The 16,075-nt window shown below is 44.3% G+C and overlaps 1 long non-coding RNA gene across 1 annotated transcript; it reads right to left on the bottom strand.

The window, feature by feature from the left end:
- Window positions 1-6,185: 6,185 nt before the first annotated feature.
- On the bottom strand, window positions 6,186-15,860 carry LOC116874146. The gene is made up of 2 exons (XR_004383943.1): window positions 15,760-15,860; window positions 6,186-6,248 (listed from the first exon to the last, which is right to left on the bottom strand). It is a non-coding gene; the product is annotated as an uncharacterized LOC116874146 (long non-coding RNA).
- Between the last annotated feature and the right edge of the window lie 215 nt (window positions 15,861-16,075).

The raw sequence follows: 16,075 nt of genomic DNA, 5'->3' as shown, positions 1-16,075 counted from the left end.
GCAAGAATCCCAGGCTGAGTGGCCCAGACAAATGTGGCTCTGATCCAAGGGTCAGATCATTTTTGGCGCTGTTTGTTTGCACAACATAGAATATTGTTTAAGACCTAAAGCTCAGAGACATCCCCTGGCAAGACGCTCTGATTTGGAGCCCAGAGGGGTGCGTTTCAAGAGTTTGTGGTCTGGACAGAGAGCACACCAGTGAAGACAGGGTGGATCTTCCTGGGGGTGGTGTGCTCTGCTGCTCCACGTCACATCCCTTCTCAGTACTGTAAACACAAGTCCACTGTATGTTTTTAAAACGTGAGAAGAAGCAGGATCCTGCCTGCATGTTTTGACATAGCCTGCAGGGAGGGAGAATGGGACCAGTGGATCTCATCTGTGCAGAACATAATTGCTTCCCACATCTGATGGTTAATCTCAGGCCAGCAGGGCTGTCGGCAGTCTCTCCTCCGAACCGCCTGCACCCACCGCATGTAGCAGAGACCTGCGACCCATGCTTGGCTTTCCTGCTCATGCACTCTGGGACTTTGGTCCTAGTTTCCTTACTTGAAAAGTCAGAGGTTTGGCCTAGATCATGGTTTTCTACCTACCAAAGAGACTTTGTTTGGATCCATTTTACAATGGAAGATTTAGGTTGAAGTTTCTGCTACTAAAAGAAAGCTGGAAATCCACTGGACTAAATGTTGCTGACAACACTTTCAGCTCTAAGATATTGCAATTCTAGATTTTACTTCTCTTTAAGTTTGACTTCCACCCAGGAGAGGTCAAGAAAGGCATCCTCAGTCCTTAGCAAGAGAGTTGAGCATTGCGGGGCCTGGGGAGCCCAATCCTGCTACCCCAGTCCCATCCCCTCTCAAGACCCACAGGGCTAGCTGCTCCCTCTTCTGCCCCATGTAGCAGTCTGTGTCCCATACCAATCATGCTGTCATCACTGCATCACTTCTGTCCTACCAACACCACTGCTTCTGCTTCCTACCTTCCCTCCCCGCTGAGCTGCCTGAAGCCTGTGGCTGTGTCTTTTTTCTTTGGTGAAATCCTAGTGTCTGGCACCATACCTGGTATACTGTAGGTGCTTAATAAATGCATGTTGCATTTCATCGCATTCTGAACAATTGGACTTACTTTCACACTTAGCAGTCAGTTTAAAGCTAACATTTAAATGTAAGTAATTTCAAGAAAAATATTCTGGCCTGGTATAGACATAGTATGTAGTCAGTCAGCAGATGTTGAGCATCAACCATAAGCCAAGTACAACTCCAGGACCCTCTGATACCCTCAAGGATAAACCTGATCCTGTCTCCAATGGAGAGGTACTAGAACCACAAGATAGAATTGATCATATAGTGAGGGCTGGGAGGACCTCTGTTCCCAGAGCATGAATTTTTCTGGTGTCATGATTCCCATGGGAAAGCTGAGGCTTGAAGTATGCCAGGCTCAGGGAAGGTACGGTCCACATAGCTGGTTTCTTTACTGAGATGAGAGCCCTCCAGGGAGGAGCACCAACCTACCGGTGGAGCATGGTAGAAGAGGGCACCACAGAGAAAAGACATACCACAAAAGGACAAGACTGTTCAATCCTTCCCAAATTTCCTATCCCAAAGACCAGAATGTGTGGCAGAACCAGAGTGGACTTGGACAGCATTGGCTTTGACTGGGGCCACTGTGACTTGCTTGCTGTGAGATGAGAGGCAAGCTGCCTTACCCTTTCTAAGAATGTGCAAGGGAAGGACCATGAATTCGGATGGTGTTCTGTTGAGTTGGAAGTAACTTTGGAATTGACGATAGAAGGGAAGGGTCCAGGAGAAACATGGACAAGGAGGGCTGAAGCTCTGGCAAGAGGTTTGTGCTTGGGAGAAGGATTCTGGAGTTAATTGATGTGTGTGTTTCTTGCAGTCACACTCAAAGAGAAGATGTAGAGAGAAGAGTAGAGGAGGGGTAAAGAAGGAACCACCTTGAACCTAACAGCTCTGAGACCTGCATTTGCTCCTCTGTGCTCCTCTAACCTTCTATTATAGCTCCCACAAGTTTCCCCCCTTGAAATTGTGAACTTTCTAAGCACAGGGCCAGGGTTAAACCACCTTTGCCTCCCTCACATTGATCTCTGTGTTTACTGAGTGAATAAGTGAACCAATGAAGCCTAGAATTCATTTCCTTTGAGAAACAACTGAAGAACCTATAAATGCTATCTTGGAGAAGATTTGGCTCGGGACACCCCCAAAAGGGCTGACTCATGGAAACAGGCAGAACACCGTCATATCAATGTTGGAGGAAAATTATTTCAGTTCAACATGAATGGACTGGGCCATCTGGTGAAGCAGGGAGGTCTTCAGGACTGAGAACTTGTACATGGAGATGGATGATATTCTCCCAGGAAGAGGGCCCTGCATGGCAGCCTAACCACACCTTCAAGAGAGGCATCTCAAAAGTCTAATGTTCCAGTTTGGCACACAGGCAACTCCATCACCTATACCAACTGACTTCAGAAGAGAGGAATGGAGCCCATCCTTAGCACACAAAGATGAGATCTTTGCAGGTGGGGGCTTCATTCTGTGGAACTTCTGGAAAGCCAACTGGTCCAGCCTTTCCCTCATCATTCTGGGGCCTCAGTATCTGGTCACTACCTGACCTGTCTATTACTCATCGGTTCCCTGCCCACCCCTGACCTCCCTTGGGTGTGGATCTGTTAAGAGTAGAGACTAGGCATCATTTGTTCATGAGGCAGTTATGTTCCAATGGTTAGGAGTACAAGTACCATAGTTAAACCACCTTCATTCCCTCATCTGTGATCTGAGACACTCATAGTAAGAATGTAAGGATCAAAGGGTTAATGCACATAACATGCTTAAAACAGTTGTAGCACAGAGTTGGTTCTCAAAAGAAATTAACTTTCTTATAATAAGATCAGTTTCTCCTGTACCTGGCATGGAACATGTAAAAAAAAGTTTTGCTGAATAAAAAATTAATTAGTCAAGCAATTAATAACTAAATATTGATGTTGCAATCACCAACTAGTCAATAAACATTTGTTAATTCCAAATAAGCACCCAATACTATGCTGGGTATAGAAAAAGACAGAAGTAGAAATAAAAATACATGGTTCTTATTTCTAAGAATTTTACAATCTGACGATAAAGAGAAGTATTATTAATTTTTTAAATTAATAAATTTATAACAAAATCTAACAGCTTCAGGAGTGCACTTGCGATGAGTCCTAGGTGGTGTATGGAAGTGATGAATCACTACATTGTACACCTGAAACTAATATTACACTGTATATTAACTAACTGGAATTTAAATAGAATTTTTTTTTTTAAATCTAACACAGCTTTATAAAGTAACACTAGTCCAGGCCCTGCTAGCTTTCAGAGGTTATTTCATTTGATCAAGCTCTAAATTGTGAGGGTCCTGCAATAAATGGTTTAGGACAAAAAGGAGAAATCATGTGGGTTCTCTCAAGGGAAAGACTATTTAAAAGTGCCTTTAATTTTCTTAATAGTCTAAAAGTTTCCCAAGAATGTTCAAAAATACGAAGACGGAGAGGTGAGGGAATAGGGGATAATCTGTGGCAACATAAAGCATGTTGGATTTACACCCTTTATCAATCTAAATTCATTTGTTCCCAACCTTAAAGCTATTAAGCAGGTACAGGTTTTTTCTGGGAAAATCCTGGAGTCAGTCCTCTCTCTGTTCTCCTATGTCATGATCCACAGAGATGCTTCCCTTGCATAGGGAAGGGTTCTACTCTCTGACCTATCAAGGGCCAAGGAGCAAAATGGTGTTCGGCCAGTCACACAGAACGGATCCCTTGCTGTTGGTCATGGGATTCTGTGCAAGTTCACCATCAATGTCCTCCCAAAAGAAAACATAAGCACCATTGATTACCTTCTAATAACCACTTTATTACACATTTTATATTTATAAAAGGGCACTGAGAGAACACTGTTATTATTTCTCTAATCCAAAGCAGATGGTCCTGACAGAGGTAAATGGGTCTTTCTGGGTGTGGCCCTGAAAGTTTGTGTTTTCCCGGAAGGTTTTGAGCCAGGGCCAAACCAGACCCAGAAGTTCCCATCCACCCCTGTCTCAACACATGACTTTCATTAACAAAATTGCATTGCTCTCTTCTGCAAAAAGTGGTACCATTACTCTAATAAAAACATGTCCATTATGGATCAATTGCCACCTACATGATGGTAAGGAGAACTCAGAAGCAAGAGGCCAGGGATTGGTGAGAACAAAGAAGGCCGGTCTTACAGAGGGAAGCTCCAGCCACTCACTGAGCCTCCTTCCCAGGCCTGTGGCTGGACAGGAAGAAGGTGGGTCAAACTTGTACCATTAGCACAATCACCCTAGGTGAATCCCCTAAATGTGGAACTTGGCCCTCAGAAGACTTCGGTTCCAATCCTTACCCCAGCCCGCCCAGCCCACTGAATGCATCTTGTCATTGGAAACCAATACAAACACCCCTTGGCTGCCCATCCTCCACGCCCAATCTCTGGGCTCATCCAGGCTCTCTCACTTTTCTCCTGACTTTGCTTTTTTTGCTCCATTCCAAGAGCTGCCCCTGCAGTCTCCAGGCTCACGCTTACTTTTTCTTTCTTTCTTTTTTTTTTTTTTTAAAGATTTCATTTATTTACTTGACAGAGAGATAGAGAGCACAAGTAGGCAGAGTGGCAGGCAAAGGGAGAGGGAGAAGCAGACTCCTTGCTGAGCAGGGAGCCTGGAATGGGACTCGATCCCAGGACCCTGGGATCATGACCTGAGCTGAAGGCAGCCACCCAACCGACTGAGCCACCCAGGCACCCCTTATTTTTTCAACTTCACTTGGACTTCTTGACTTGGTCATGGCCACAGTATATTCCACCCACTGGCTCTACACACTCCGAGTATCCTCAGGATACGCTGCCTGACCAATAGTGGAAGTGACTTTCTCAAGCCTCTAGGTGCATGAGAATCAGCTAGGGAGAGATGGGAAAACAAATTCCTGAGTCCCATCTTCAGAAATCCCAATTCTATGGGTCTGCAATGGGCTAAGAATCTGCATATCACGGGATGGATTGTTCAAATGGAGGAAGAAGCTGAGATGCTCTTTGGACAGCACAGTCTTCCCTCACAGGCCTCCGCCCAGCAGGCGAAATAATCACTTTTTGTATCTGCTCAACCCTCTGCACTTACACATCCATTCATCCTTCCCACCCCTCTGACTCTCTGTCTCATTAAGGGTACAACCACGTCCATTTGACAGAAGAGGAAAAGGAGGCTTGGAGTGATGATGTGAGACCTCAGATTCCCAGGCCATGGGGCATCTCTGCTGCACATGACTCATAGGTGTCCCAGCCTTGCATACTGACACTGGAGTTCCTAAAGTCTTCTCCATCCCACCAATGGAATCTCCACCCTTAATGTCATTGATCCAGATCTTTGAAGCCATACTTAATCTGCTCATTTATAATCCACAGAAATTGTTTCTGTATATATCCTGTATCAAACATCTCCCACCTCCTTGCTATGCTAGTTCTAACATGATTCTTCTCCTTACCCCTGCCCCAGTGGCTCAGTCAACTCTTGCTGCTGTAACAGAATACCAACACACATTTCTCTCTCACAGTTCTGGAGGCTAAAAGTCCAAATTCAAGGTGCTAGCCAATTTGGTCCCTGGTGGGAGCTCACTTCCTGGCTTGCAGACAGCTGCCTTCTCACTACGTGCTCACACAACAGAGAGAGAGACAGAGAGAGCTTTCTTATCTTTCTTCCTCTTCTCATAAGGACACAGAGTCACTCTTAAGGGCCCCACCCTCACAACCTTACCTAAACCTGATTACTTCTCAAAGGCCCCACCTCCAAATACCATTATGCTGGGGTTTGGGGCTTCAACATATGTACTTGAGGGAAGATACAATTCAGACCAGAACGTTCACTTAGGTCTGTTCTCAACACAGTGCACACAGTGAGTCTCATGACACCTAAATCACATCCAAGCACTCCAGTGACTCGCAGTCACCAGGAGTGCTGAGCTGCCCAGTGTGGTACTCACCAGAAGAGCTGCAGAGATCTGGAGAAGAGTCACAGCGGGAAAGAGCTCTTGCTGGAAGTGGCTCCTCGCTGGGCCTCAGAGGAGACACTGGAAAGCCAGGGAATGGGAGAGCCACTAGCGTGGACCACAGCAGGGCCATTTGGGGAAGTGAGTTGTTTTTGTTGTTGTTGTTGTTGTTGTTTTTAGTTTATGCCTGTTTTGATCTAGAAAGGATCTGAAAAAAAAATGAGGATGAGGAAAATTATATTTTTTTCAAGTGGAAGTCAGGACCAAGAATGGGAAATAGAATCGGAATGTTTCAGGTCATGACACTTTGTCAATCTATTTGAGCACCAAAGATTTTGCCCTGAGTGTCCTAGCAACCCAAAGGCAGAGGGAAAAAGAGCCAGTTCCATAAATCTTTCTGTCAAAGAGAAGGAGAAAACACATAATGTTCTTTAGAAAAAAGACTACTTTTTCCTAGTATTGTATTGTAAAGAAAATTTCCCATTGGAGTTACTTCAAACAAAGGTTTATGTGTTGAACCTGCTTCGTTGGATATAATGAGGCCTAAAAGGCCTTGGAGAGTCCCTCTATAAAAGATGGAAGTATAAATCAAATTCCAGCCAGAGGAAGAGCATAGGATGACACTTGGGACAGTCATCCCTGTATCCTCCCTGGTGGACATTGCTGATGTCTGGGCTTGAGTCAGCCCAGCGTAGGGATGTCTTGACCAATACCTCAACCCCCACGTCTGACACCAGCAACTGGCAGTAAGATTTACAGTGCTCCCCACTGCTCTTCCAAGCAAGTCCTTCCAACCCCCTTACCATGACCTGCAGAGACCAGCATGATCTGGCTCCTGCCCACTTCCCAGACTCCACCTCCCACCCACTCGGCACCACCACACTCCAGCCACACTGGCCTTTGGGAAGGGAGCCAATCTCTCTCCCACCTCCAACCCAGTGTGTTTAGTCATTCCATGGACAGGGCTTTCCTTCAGCTTTTCACATGGTGCCTGCCTCCTGATTCTTTGGGGCTCAATTCCTCCCATGGATCTGCCCTGCCCACCCCTCGAAATGAGGCCTTGCCTATCATTCCCTGGCTCATCTCCAGTGTCTCTGCTCCGTGGTATGGATCACAATCTACATATTTTACTCCAGCCTTCATGCCTGTATTGGCCTCTCCCCACTAGAATGTAAGAGGGTGGGGGTCTTGCCTGCCTTGCCTCCATTGTATCTCTAGGGCCCACGGCAGCATCTGACACATAGTCGGGGCCCAATATATATTTCTGGAATAAGTGGGGGGGGGAAGGAATGCTCTCTGGGGAGAGAATGGGGGGGCAGGCTTCCCTACCTTGAATCCTGGCATAAAAAATCCCACCATTTAAGAAGATGTCCTTCCAAGGAAATCAAGGAACCCAAAACAACATTCACTCCAAGGACAGCCAGCCAATTCCAGCACATTGATAGCTCCCAGGTCCCTGTGCAGACAAGGAGGGATTTCTCTGAAGAACTAATTCTTGGTAGAGCCATGTTTGTTCTTTGCTACAGTGTTTGTCAGGGTAGACTGGGGAGCAGCACATGGAAGGATAGCAGGATTCCTTTCTTCTATCCCTTCCAATCCAATCCCCAAATAAAGTTCCCTCGGTGGGGTGAAAACATACCTCCAATCCAAAGGCACCAAAGAGTACTACATGGTGTAACAAAATAAAAAAGAGACACTGTCTGGATATGAATGGAAAAAAATGTTCTTACTTGGCCCTTTTCTGGTACCAGGGTCCACTGGCATTAATATGCTAGCTAAGGGCAGGAGCCTCTCTTGAAGTGAAGCTTCCACCCTGCCCCCCGCAGAGAGAAGCAGTAACCAGAGCGAGGCCACCCACTGCTGTCGGCAGCCCGGGCTCAACTGAGGGCTTATTATCACACTCCAGCCCTCTCTGTTCCCTTTGGTTTCCTCCTCCTTTCCCACACTCTTCCATGGCTCCAAACAGGCCACCTGGTGCCCACACCCAAATTCCTACTCTCCAGTCTGTCCTTCTCTACAGCCACCTGGAGCTAGGAACGCAACATAGAAATTTCTCCAGCTGGAGACCAGGGTGGTCAGAGGCCTCATTCCTGCTTAGCCACTCTCAAGCTGTAGGACCTTGAGCAAAACTCTTTCTTGCCTTGGTTTTAGTCATTTGCAAAATAAGCAAACTGTTCTCATTCATGTGCCACCTTCCTGATTTCTACCATTTCTTCATATTATATACTCTGTTACTTAAAACATGATTATCTAATGTTTGCCTTTATACTTACTCACATGTTAAACAGTAATATCATGGGTATGCTATGTGTATTTTTCTAATGTACATTTGAAATATATAACTATCAAAAACTGAGTCCATCTGCACCCTAAGTCACCTTGTGTTCAATTGGTCCAACACATGCACACTTTTGGGAATACTGGATTAATGACCTGATCTTTACAATAAATTCCCACAGTGCATAGCTCCACAACATAGAGGAATTACTTTTCGTTCCTGAGGACACAAACATTGTGGCTGGGATTTCAACACAGCCCTGGTGATGAATCCTCCGATTGGTATCTATGGAATCCCAAACCCACTGCTGATGGTAACAAACTCCAAAAGTGAAGGTCCTATTCTTAGCATAACTTGATTTTTCCAGCACTGAAACTCCTGTTATGTGTCATGTCTCATACTAGGTCCTTTAAAGAGAAGTGGAGAGACATAGGTTTGTCCTCATGAAAGAAAGAGCTGCAGACTAGAAGCTCCGTTCCAGTGTGGTGTCAAGGCCAAGCTCCAACTCAAGAGAGGAGACTGATTAGTGAGTCCTGGCACCTGGCACAGTGCCCAGCACACAGTGGAGACTTTCTTAGCTTGTCTGCTGATGTTCAATAATGGAGGTGTTTATTTACAAGACATTGCAGAGACATAGCAGAGACCGAGATTCCTTCTATAGAAGGGACATCACAGAAGGCTCTGCTAAGCAGGTTTTCAAAAAATGAGGCGTTCTGTTGTAAGGAGGTCCCTCCAAAGGCAGACAAAATAGCCTAAGCAAAGACCAGGAGGAGAGAGACACAGAAGTGTTGAGGTCTAGGAGTCATTAAAAAGAGCATACAGGTGGTTCTGCACGGGGAAGTGATGAGGGCCAGAGAGATCTAGATAACCTGAGCTGAAATCAAGAGTTGGATGCTTAACTGACTGAGCCACCCAGGTGCCCCTGCCCAAGATTTAATGCACCCATTATAAAAATGCTTCAGTGAGGAATTATGGTCTTGAAACAAATTAAAAAATACAGTGTCAGCAAAGAAATGAAGAATCAATGAAAATTTTAGAACTGAACAATACAATAGCAAAAAATAAAAAAGAAGGAAGCTTCAAAAGCAACCATCTAAACCAGGAGTCAGCAAACTACAGCCCACTAGCCAAACCCAGTCTGCTCTTTTTGTTAATGGTTCTACTGGAACACTCCATGCTCACTTGATCGCATACTGCCTATCATGGCTTTGTGCTATAATGGCAGAGTTTGGTATATGCAATAAAAAATATGTGGCCTCCAAAATGTAAAATATTTACCATTCTCCCCTTTACAAAAAATGTTTATTGACCCCTGATCTGAGCTACCACTTCTAGAAAGTAGAAAAAGAGAAAAACCCAAATAAAATAGAAAGAAATAATCAACATAATAAATAATAAAGGGTCATGACAAAAGTTTTCAACACTGAGCAAAATGTTCTATATCTTGACCTGAGAGATGGCTTCATCATTTTCCAAAACTTATCAAATGACACTTTTCAGATCTTTGCATTTTACTGCATGTAAAATATGCCTTCAAAATTACCTGGGTCAGAGCATACCACTTTCTCACTCACAAGTTCCCAGTGGCTCTCCATGTCACTTAGACGAAAACTCAAAGATGTTTTGGTGTCCCCCACCAAGCCCCCGCATGACCCCCTACACAAGCTGCCCTATTTGACATCACATTCAACCCTCCCTGTTCCACTCCTCTCCAACTACACTGGCCTCCTTGACACTGCTGGAAGATTCCAGCGACTCTCCTACCTCCAAGCCATTGCACCAGCTCTTCCCCCTGCCTGGCTACTCCAGGCTTTACCTCCTATAACTCTTTCAAGCCTTTGCTCAACATCCACCTTCTCAGTAAGACCTAGCCACTTAACCTGCTCTACTTTTCTCCTTATCTACAGCATCACCTTTAACACATTATATAATTTACTTATTTTTTCCTTTTTTTTTTTAAGCCTACAGCAGCCAGTATTCCCAGGCAGTCTCCCATCCAAGTATTAACCAGACCTGACCCTGCTTAGTTTCCAAGATCATATATATAATTTACTCATTATGTTTGTCATCTGTCTTCTCCCACTGTGCCAACACGTTAGAACGAAAGCAGAAAGGAGGTAAGAATCTTTTCTGACTTAGTCGTTGATGTATCACACCTACTTAAAATAGTACCACAAACACTTAGACCAGAGACACTTAGTGGATGCTCAAGAAATGAGCACTAGGTAAATGTTGTGAAGACAATTTAAGTAATGCAAAGTGTATATAACCTTTATGTGAATATGGCAGAGCAAAAAACACAGGTCCTTTACCCTTGGCATTCTCTCCTTGTTCCTTGTCTCTTTGCATCTTGACCTCATACTTAGAGCACACACCCTGAAAACCTACATTCTCTGACCAAAAAAAAAAAAAAAAAAAGTTGCTAATAAAACATGACAGCAAGCACGTTTGCCAGCTGGTATCCTACAGGATTCAGGGCATCTCCAAAATGGGAGAGTGACTGCCTTCTCCCAAAAATGGGGGGTGACCATACATGTTATCACCTCCACTTGAATGGCCTCCACTTGAGCCAGTCTTTGATTTGAACAGCTCTATCTACAGTAACTGCTACTATTAGATCATTCATTTTCAGCACCTGATAAAAAGCAGTCAAGAATATGAGGTGCGATTACCAATTTTTACAATTCAGTACTACTTCTTCAATTACATTGCAAAATAAGAACCAGTCGTCTCAGGTCTTGTTGTGCTGTGCCTGAATCTTTCCCTGTAACTTAGAGGGTAGAAGGAGCACTCTTCATCCTAACCAGGGGAAACTGCTATTTCTCAGTCTAGAGCACATGTTACAGAAGGTGAGCCCAAGAGAAGCCAAAAAGCTCAATGGGAAAGAACAATTACCAGCATTGACCAGTCAGTGTTCTGGTTACATTCTGGCTGTCAACTCTGATCACAGTTTGAACTCCTATCTGTGTTTACTGTTGGCATTAATGAAGGCATTTCTGCCTTTCTCAAATGTGACCGCATCTCAGCCAACATTTTCCCATGAAAGTAGTAGGAGTTAACTGTGACGGCCACCCTTTGTGCATCTGTCCAGGTCATAGGGAACTTCTACTTCTGGAAATTTTTCTCCCCACCCAGCTGCCCTTGGCCCTTTTGACTCTACATCTCAGGCTGTAGCTGCTTGAACCAAAGTGGGCATCTGACCCAAACTCCTTGGTTTTTTGTTTGTTTGTTTGTTTGTTTGTTTGTTTTTTATTATTTAAACTTTATTTTATTTTTTCAGTGTTCCAAGATTCTTTTTTTTTAAAAGATTTTATTTATTTATTTGACAGAGATCTCAAGTAGGAAGAGAGGCAGGCAGAGATAGAGGGGGGAAGCAGGATCCCTGCTGAGCAGACCCCAATGTGGGGCTTGATCCCAGAACCCTGAGATCATGACCTGAGCTGAAGGCTTAACCCACTGACCCTCCCAGGAGCCCATCCAAGATTCATTGTTTATACATCACACCCAGTGCTCCATGCAATACGTGTCCTCCTTAATACCCACCACCATGCTCGCCCAACCCCCCACCCACCTCTCCTTCAAAACCCTCAGTTTGTTTCTCAGAGTCCGCAGTCTCTCATGGTTCCTCTCCCCCTCCAATTTCCCCCAACTCTCTTCTCCTCTCCTTCTCCCAATGTCCTCCATGTTATTCCTTAGGCTCCACAAGTAAGTGAAACCATATGATAATTGACTCTCTCTGCTTGACTTACTTCACTCAGCATAATATGCTAAGTGAAGTAAGTCAAGCAGAGAGAGTCAAACTCCTCGTTTTTGAGCTGGGGTACTGGGACACTCAACGAGTTTTTGCATGCGGTTGCAGCTGAGGACATAGAGACTCAAGACCTTGAAGGCAGCTGTTTACCCACCATGAGAGCAAGCAGTCTGCAGAGAGAACAGAGCAGACACCTGAAGAAGCAAAAAGTAGGAAAGACAGAGGACTGCCTATGCTCTTGTTCATTTTCCAGTTCTCGGTTTCAGTCTTCCAGAGGCCCTTGTTCTTGGACACGATGAGCCATCTAACTGTCTTTCTTACCATGATTCATTTATGCTTAAGCCACCTCAAGTTGGTTATTGTCACAAATAAAGTTTGAGCTAAGAATTAAGGGTAAAAGTGTAAAATTACAGTTAGGGTAAAATTACAGCTAAGCAAATAAGGCTACACTGCCCCAAATCATCAAAAATGAGAACCTGACTGACTGCACCTGGGTGACTCAGTTGTTTAAACAACTGACTTGTGATTTCAGCCAGGGTCATGATCTCAGAGCTGTGAGATCGAGCCCTGCATCAGGCTCAGCATGGGGCGTGGAGCCTGCTTAAGATTCTCTCCTTCCCTCTCTCTCTGGCCCTCCCATGCCTCTCCCTTTCTGGAAAGAAAAAAAAAAACTGATTAATTTATTTACTAATTATTGTTCCCTAATTTGTATACTAGTCCTAAAAACAGTCCTAAAATTCCTCTTAAGGAATCTGATTGTATTAGCTCAATATCTGACTTTCCAGACTCCCCCCTGCTCACTATCCAATTCATCCTCCCCACTCTGTTTCTTCCCACTTGTTAAGTTATTTGCCAGATTGAGAATCCTGACCAGGTCATCAGTGTCTTTTCAATAAAACTCAGTTCCTCAGGCAACATCCATTACCTGACACCCATTTCCCATCTCTCTCAGGTTCACCCACCCAGAAAATGAAGGCCTCATGATCCCCCATTACACTTGTAACTGTGGTGTTGATGCAGGAGATCCCTGGAGCTACACTGACCAATATCACCAACAATCACATGTGGCCAGTTACATTCAAGGTAATTAAAATTAAACAACATTAGACATTCATTTCCTCAGTCACACTGGCACACTGTAATGTTTGCTGGGTACGTGTGGCTATTTACTACCATATTGAATACAGAACATTTCCAGCACTGCAGACGTGGTTACTGGATGACACATGTCTAAAGTGTCCTTCTTTCTCCCTCCTCTACTTGTCCAAGCCTGCTCATCCATTCAGGTCACAATTTTCAAGGCCACAAACTTTCCACATGAAAGCCATAGAGCCAATGAAGTGAAATTCGAGCCTTTCATTTTATCTTCTCTTGGTAGTTGCTATGACTGAATGTTTGTATCCCTCCAATGTTCATACAGCAAAATCCTAATCCCTAGTATGGTGGTCCTAGGAGGTGGGGCATTCGGGAGGTGATGAGGTCATAAGGGTAGAGCCCTCATGAATGGGATTAGCGCCCTTATAAAGAAGCCTGAGAAAGTTCCCTGCCCCTCCCACCTCTTGAGGACTCAGCCAGGAGATAGCCAGCTGCAAGTCAGGAAGTGGACCTCACCAGACACCAAATATGCCAGCATTCTGATCTTGGACATTCCAACCTCCAGAACTCTGAGAAATAAATGTTTGTGATTTAAGCCCCCCAGTCTATGGTATATGGTTATAGCAGCCCAAACAGATTAAGACAGTAGCTAAGCATCCACGTTCTAGATCCTGGCTAGAAATCTCTCCACTGTTACTAGCTTTGTGACACTGAACAATTCACTTAGACAGTTTCTTCATCTGTAAAATAGAGATTAAAATAGTACTTTCTAGGCTGCATTACTGTAAGTATTAAATGAGTTATCCATGTATTAATGTACAGTACTAATATATGCAAAGGTTTCCACCAAAGCCTGTCACAAAGTAAGCTCTCATTTAGTGCTGGTGGTGGCAGTGCTGGTCTAGTATCATTGTCTAGTTGGGCTCCCCTCAACTCCCCTCCAGACTCATTCCTTGAATAAAGGATGCGAGTCTAATTCATCATTCCCAGGATGCCTAGCATACTTCTCGCCAAATAGAAGATATGTGAATCTGTTTTTAATGAATGATTTTAGAAATGACTTAGTAAAGTAATGCACAGATGAAGACTTAGAATAGGAACAGAAGAATGAATGTACAGAAATAATCAAGATAAATATGGAGAATCTAAGGCTCATCAAAGCTCAGATCTAATTTAGACAGTGGCATTTTAAAAAGCTTCTTCCTGAAAGGTCCTTGCTCCTAGCACCTGACATATGTGGAAATGCCACAGCTGACACCTACAGCTCTGTGGTAATTGCCAACAACCAGCAGGACTGTGTGTCTGATACCCACCAGCAGATACCTGCTTCTGCACACTGTTGCCCTCAGGAGTGGGAAGGAGATAAACTGTGTGCAGTCATGGGTTGGGGGACTGGCTCTGACCAAAAGCGGCCTGCTCTCCACTCCTCCGCTTCCCACGGCTGGCTCAGGCAACTCTTCACTTCGATGGGCAGGAGCCACGGGTCTTCATGCCCAAGACTCAACTTGTCTCATGGCTCAGCCTTCAAAGGCCTTAGTTTCTAAAGAGTCCCAAACCTCTTCAGAATGAAGTCCTATTCACAAGGCATGACTGGGAAAGGAGGGGAAGGGGAAGGAAAAGAAAGGGAGGTGAATCCCTGGGGTCCAGATTCCCTCCCAGGCCTGTGCACCTACCAGAGTTTTCACCCCTTCAGCATATGCTCTCTTGATCATAAATCAATTGGTAAATAAACTAAGACACTCAAAAGCCCACAGAAACCCTCTTACTCTGTCCTGCCACTAGGGAGGCATGAGATGTGACTACAAGGATATCCCAAATTGTCACTAAGATCTAGAGGCTATGAGTAGGAGTGCTGACAACATAAAAAATCTAAAGATCCACTAGATTAATCGACTCACAAATCTGTTCATGGAACTGTTCTAGGGGCTGGAATAATAGCAATTAATAAACGAAGGTATCTGGTCCCATGGAGCCCGCCCTTTCTTCCTTCCTTCCTTTCTTCCTTCCTTCCTTCCTCCCTTCTTTCCTTCCTTCCTTTCCAGAATATCTATTGATCACCTACTACATGCCAGATGTCATTCTAGGTGCCAGGAATATATCTATGAACAAAATAATTCATGAAACTTATGTTCTAATGGAAGAGTCAGACAGTAAGTAAGTGAATTCTTTAATATTAGAAAATAAGTAAATAATATAATCTTGGAAGGTAATACATGTGTGGAAAAAAAAAACAGAGCAGATTGAGGAACAATTTGAATGACTGTGGTGGTAGGGGGCACTCACTGTGATTTAAATTAGGTGCTGAGGGAGTGAGTCATGAAAATACCTGGAATAGGAGCACAGCAGACAGAGAGAAGGCTATGCAAAGGCCCTGAGGTGCATACAAATTTGAAATACTATAACAGTGTTCTCAAAGTGTGGTTTGGTTTGTTTGTTTGTTTTTTCCTACTAAAGTGTCTGCTCCAAGATTTTGATGTGGCTGCTCCCTCCATGTGGAGCTGGGGTGTTGAGCATGTCAGATACAGAATCTCCATCATATCTTCTTTCTTATCTAATTTTATCCTCAAAATAGCCCCTCCACATGAAATCACTTACTACTTCCAAAGTGCTGTTGAACCCACAGGAAACCATGTTCATCCAGAGTTCAGTGCCAGTGTAGCGTGTGGTAAAACATAACCTCTGGTCCTTTCTCAGTATTCTTGTTGCACAGGAAAGAAAAACATGGATTTGTTGAAATGGCCAAGATAATACTTTGGTAACAAACACCCTTCCATCTCATTAACCTTCCCCCCATCAATAAAGTTCATTGTGGATTCAGATGACTCCAGGGTGGATGGCCTCAGACATGAATCCTGCCTCAACCTTAAGGAAGGCCCATCTCACTGGATGCTTCCAGTATGGGCACAGCTGT

This window comes from Lontra canadensis, unplaced genomic scaffold (assembly GCF_010015895.1).
Source record: "Lontra canadensis isolate GAN:19392208 unplaced genomic scaffold, GSC_riverotter_1.0 scaffold1, whole genome shotgun sequence".
Taxonomy (NCBI): domain Eukaryota; kingdom Metazoa; phylum Chordata; class Mammalia; order Carnivora; family Mustelidae; genus Lontra; species Lontra canadensis.
The sequence above is the reverse complement of the archived record's forward strand: the minus strand, read 5'-3'. Positions and strand labels throughout refer to the sequence as shown.